This window comes from Euprymna scolopes, chromosome 4 (assembly GCF_053919585.1).
Source record: "Euprymna scolopes isolate OS-2025 chromosome 4, ASM5391958v1, whole genome shotgun sequence".
Taxonomy (NCBI): domain Eukaryota; kingdom Metazoa; phylum Mollusca; class Cephalopoda; order Sepiida; family Sepiolidae; genus Euprymna; species Euprymna scolopes.
In genome coordinates, this window is record NC_136485.1 from 64201326 (window position 1) to 64207421 (window position 6096).

Sequence of the window (6096 nt, forward strand, 5' to 3'; positions counted from 1 at the left end):
AACGACTGTGATTTTTCATTTTTTTTATTTTTGAGATTCGATGAGGTGGTAAAGGTGATGTAACCGACCTCAAAATTTGCTGACGTGGACAATTTTGGATTACCACGAATCTATGTTTTGTTATTTGTAACTTTTTATTGGTGAGATGAGACTTTGTGAATGATTATAAGAATTTTTTAAAATTTTTATTTTCATGCGATTGATGTTTTCTCACATAAGAATTGTGCAGGTTTTTTCTTGTTCTTGGACATGTATTTTTTTTTTTGCTTTGCCTTGTGGGGGTTGTTGAAATAATGATTAATTCATAAGTAAGAACATGTTGTTTATTAATTAATAATGATAGTAATAATAATGATAAAATAGGAAAAAGAGAAATAAATAAGATTTAAGCAGTGTAGGAAGAAAAGACACACTACTGGGTTGAATAAGGGGTCAACTAGTTCTTACGTTTAGAAGAGTCAAAGGTTCAGTCGATATTTATTCTAATTTTCGAAATGGTTGTAGAATTTTTTTTTTGTGTCGTTTTTTCGTGGGATTTTTCTCCGGATGCGTAATTCGGCGGGAGACATAGGAAAATGCTCTCATAATGTTATAAGAAAAAATCTTTTATCTCGTATGAGTCATGTGCTTGTGGAAACGCGTTATAGCGTGACGAGAGATATCGTGATCTCTTCTGCATGATCCTTAGATGCGAGATGGAGGCCATGGGGTCACAGAGAGTTGTTGACCTTCGAGGGCGCAAGGATTCGCGCCACATGGTATTATTTGTGGGTGTAATTTTATTTATTTGAATTATGATTTATTGAATAATGGTATTACAGTTCCTTTGCCAGTGGGGTGAGCTTAGGATTCCCTTAGAAAGAGTGGGTAGTAAAAAAAATGTATGTCTTCGTCATACATTTTTATAAATAAGGGGGAAGGAATATTAGAGAGAGAGAGAGAAAGAGAGAGAGAGAGAAGGAAGAGATGAGTTATAGTGTAGACACGTTGACCGGAAGTCAAGATCAGCTGATTGGATTGCGTGTGAGTCATGTGATCAGGTTAGCTGAATCGAGGAGATTTGGTTGGGACTTGGACGAGAGCGGACAGATTCACCGTTGTCTCCTTCCCTTCGCTGGTGGTGGGGACGAACGCTGACGTGGTAGATATAAGACGTAGAAAAAGAAACAACACAGGTCAAATTCACTTTCCAATCTTCTGCGAACAAGCTGGAAGGTGAATAAAAAACTATAGAACCAATTTCTTGTCTTGAAGTAAAATAAATCTTGGTCCCCAAAAATAGGTATCGTCTCCCTCCCAGACGAGAATTTCCAGATTGACTAACGAAATGGCAGAAGGTATGTTGAAGATACATGACATATCACACACATATTCACACTTAACAGCATATGAACATATGTAATAGAAAAAGCACTAGACGATCACACACACAACGACATTAACTCTAATAATTAAACACTCAATCTTTTATAAATAGACATTCCAATTTCAGCCAATATACAACAGTGATAATGCCCCATCATATGACCTAGTAAAACGCTGGCATAGTGAATTCAAACATGGCCGGAAGTCTGTGGAAACAGCTCCCAGACCTAGTCGCCCCTTCTGTCATTGATGAGGCATCTGTCCGTCAAGTTGAGGCTGCCATTTTGGAAGATCGGCACATTACTATTCACCAAATAGCCCAAGATGTCAAGATTAGTACAGGGTCTGTGGAAACTATCATTCATGACCATTTGCATATGCATAAGGTGTCTGCAAGATGGATTCCTAGGTTGCTCACACTATTCCAGAAGCGAGTAGACGTCGAGTGCTCGAGAATGAATTTGGAGATTTGCCAAGAAGATGAGTCAAAGTTTTTCAAAAGACTGATTACACAGGATGAAACCTGCGTTCATCACTATGATTCAGAGATCAAAGCCCAGTCAATGCAGTGGAATCACTTGGACTCAGCATCTCCAAAGAAAGCAAGGGCGCAGCCCTCTGCTGGCAAGGTTATGCTCACGGAACGGAGTAGTGATTACAGATTTTCTGGCAAAGGGTACCACAATCACAGGAGCCTATTATGCTTCACTTTTGAGGAAATTAAGGGAAGCTATCAAAATTAAGAGGCGGAACAAGATCAGCAAAGGTACCCCCCTCCTGCAGGACAACGCTCCGGTCCACAACTCGCATGTCGCCAGATCAGAAGCACGAACGTGTGGTTATGAAATCCTCCCCCATCCTCTTTACTCTCCTGACCTTGCACCCCTCTGACTTTCACCTCTTCCAAGCCATGAAGGTGGTTTGGAAAGGAAAGCGTTTCCCAGATGATCCAGCCTTGATTTCTGAAGTCACGTCGTGATTGGAGGACCAACATGGGGTGTTCTACAAAAACGGTATCCGGAGCTGCATCAAACGATGGGAGAAATGCATATCTCTGGGTGGTTCCTATGTAGAGAAAGACTAATAACTGTGCCAAGTTTCGTTGCTTTACTCCTATGAGAAGTTGGTCAGGGGCATTACCTATTGTACGCCCCTCGTAATACCAGTCATATCGGATCAAAGACTGAGGAATTTACGGACAAGATGTCACGTTTAGTAGAGAATTCCTTTGAACTCTGCCAGAATTTCATTTCATATTATCAGATAAAGGGTCGTAAAGGTTACCCAGTGTAGGGAAACGTGCGACTTACCTAATTAGCACGTGTGCATAATTCAACAGGTCGGTCGTGGAATGAAATGAATGAAGAAGAAAGAAACAAAAATGGCCGCCTTATCTCTTTATATGCCTGCAATGTGACCACCCGATATGCAAATGAGATGCTCCTGGTTGGAGATAAAAGAGGGTTGATTTTTTAGAGGGAGAGTCATTTTGAAGTTGGATTTCGAAGAAATAAGTTGAATTAGCAGAAGTTCGTTGGGAGTTGAGAGAAGGTGCGTTACGTGTACAGAAGTTTGGAAGTTTGGACAAAAGTGTTAACCTTACCCAGGAAATTATTGGTGTGACGCCCGGAAGGAATAACACTCAAGTTATTGAATTATACCCAGAACATTTGATACGTATTTTCACGTGAGGAGTAATTGTCATCAAGTTTCATACGCTGTGCAACCAGTTGGCTATTACTTCAGCAAGTTTTCAAAGAAAATCTCCTTTCTGCATAACCTTTACAGCCTCTAAATACAACTGTAGAAGATAAGCGGGAGACAATTACGTCTTCGCAAAGTTGTCAACGTTCAAAACTTTCAAGTAATAAATCCTTACGAGAACACGATGTAGATGTCTCCACGGGATACTTCACAATGTAATTTGAATTCAATGTGTTTGATACTCACCCAAACATGAGCGTCGAAGACCTAAAACATACTAGTATATTCTCAAGCTTCAAAAATAAATAAATAAAAACAGAAACGGTTTTTATCGAATCCATTTTTTTAGCTTTACTATCAGAAAAGCTTTTCTGTCAAGAGAACGAACCGATTAGTCGTAAATTTGAGTATCGATTCGAGCATATTCAAGCAGAAATTTACTCCGGCATAAGCGCAGTCACTAAGAGAAGGTTTTCTGTCGGTTCTCAAAGAATAATTGGAAACAGGACGGATCTTTGTTGTACAGTATAAGTCTTGTTTAAGCACTGGACGACGCGGAATCCAAGTGTACTTACTCAAGTTAGAAGGATCGACATTTATTCTCTCGATTATACCTTCCTTCTCTTGTTCCAAAAACAACTGATAATATTCGAAGTACAAATCCCTTTCAGATAATTTATGAGAAACACGATCTAAGACTGACAGAACTACCTGGTACTTAGAGGGTACAGTACTTAGTTTATCCTCGTCCCAGGGTAGACTATCCATTAATACGAAAAGTAAGATCTAAATTATCATCAATCAAGAAAGACACAACGAATTCCTCGAGAGAACTCCACGTTAAGGTCGATTCTTTAAATTTTTTTAGCCCTTTCCCCAAGACATTTTAATTAAGAATTTATGATCCTTTAAGAGAAAAATGAAACCAGGAAACTTATATAACAACAAACTTATTTAACAATAAACTTATATAACAATAAACTTATATAACAGGAAACTTTTATAACAAGCTAAGAGATAAATAAGATCTCTCACTACCTGTGTCCAGCAAACAATTGAAGGAAACTTGTTTGTCACACCCTATACCGACTGGTAGAATTAACGAACTATTATTAAGCCAGCAGGCATTAACCGTTGTATTGGAACTAACTGATAAGGAAACAAAATTCTACAATGTTGCCATGTATTGCAAGTCCAACATATACCAAATTCCTTCTTATTGCAGATACATTTTTCTCATCATGGAGAGGACGAACATTTCAAGCATAACCTCGACACTGTGCATCTTTTAACCCTTACAGCATAAGTCGGATAAAAACTATAAGAATAACCCCGATGGCTATTAACCCTGCAAAAATTATAACTGTAATTTTCTTTCGTCCTCTTGGTATTAAAAATCTTCCAAGATGGAAGGTTTTTTGATAGAAGAGGTACACTTTAGCTGATGAGAAAACTTCTTAACATGACTCACAATCTTACGAGGGTAAGAATCTAGCTTACAAAAATCCAATGTACGTGAAATTTCAGAACAATTATCTAATATTTCCTCGAGGGATGAAAAATTATTTCCAACCTTGTGAACTAATTTTGTCTTTATTTTTTTACAAGGGAATCACCACTTATCAAGGCTCAGAGGCACCTCGAGGATAAGGGTTAAAGAGTTTACAGTGGTCAAAAGGACAATATCATAGTAATCGTTAGAAATGTAAATTTGGTAAATTGGATTACTTAAGGGGATAGCTCATCAAGAACTTGTTTACGTTAGACTTGAGGACGGCCATATTGTAGTCAGCTGGAAATCAGGTAAAGGTAAGAGAGTTCCACAGGTGTGCAGTTCTAAGAAAGAAGCTTTGTTCTTGGAATCTACGTTTAGGTTTAGGCACAGATAAAAAGTGGGGAAAATTATTGATAGTGTTTTCAGCCAGTGTTTCTCGTGAATGTTTGGCGAGGGGGGCAATAGATTGGAGCTCAGACGAGAACTTGTCATGAAAATAACGATAAATCAGAGACAGGCTCGCAACGTCTCTTCTGTGAGAAAGAGATTGCAGGGAAGAGAAAAGGACATCTTCCACTAGGCTACGAAGTCTATTTTGAACTCTGTCAATGCAGAATAAGATCTTTCTAGCAGCTTCTGCCTGGGTGTGACAGCAAATACTCCATCCTTGGACGTACCTAGCTCTTATATAGATAGAGAATGGCATCAGCAGGTAAGATATCTTCTGGATCGATAAAAGGATCCCACCATTTTCCAGCGAGCTTGACAACGGATTTGATGTACATTATTCATTTTAGATCAGAAATAAAGGTAAAACACAGAAGCTTGTCAAAAAATGGAGCTTCACCAAGAGGAGAGCCGCTCATTTCAATTGAAGCCAGAGGGGAATCAGAACGTTGATGATGTAAAAATAGAAGCTTGGTTTTTGATGCATTAAAAGTCTTAAATAAAGTCGGTAATTTGACAAAAACTATATGGCTAAGCAATTTATTCCCGGAAGATTCAATTTCCAAAACTCCAATCTAAACTAATATTTAAGCTCATATATCCGAGCCTTCAAAATACTCAGAAACTTCCTGACGGCACAAGCATTAATTAGTTTGCCAGTATGTAATATAGATGAAAAAGAAATCGAGTCCATTATATCTTTTTCGTCAAAAAATTCTGTAGCGAGAATGTTTAGAGTTACCTGATAGTTTTCATCAGATACTGTCACATGATTAATTAATTGGAAGGCGTCATCAGTTAGAATATTTTTCAAAACGAATAGCTTTCAAGTGTCCCAATCAAGATTAGCTACGCAATTCTGAAATCCCATACTGAAATTCAGAAAGGCCAACTTCTCAGTCTGCAGATCCTCATCACTCAACTCAGAGCACTCAATCTTAGGAACCAACTTAGAACTCTTGGTTTTCGCAGTAAACACCTGATGTTCAATAGAATCATCAACCTTACAAGGTCGGAAGTTAAATATTTTTTCCAACACTTATATCCAAAACAACGTACATTCTTTAATAAAAGATTCGATCCTA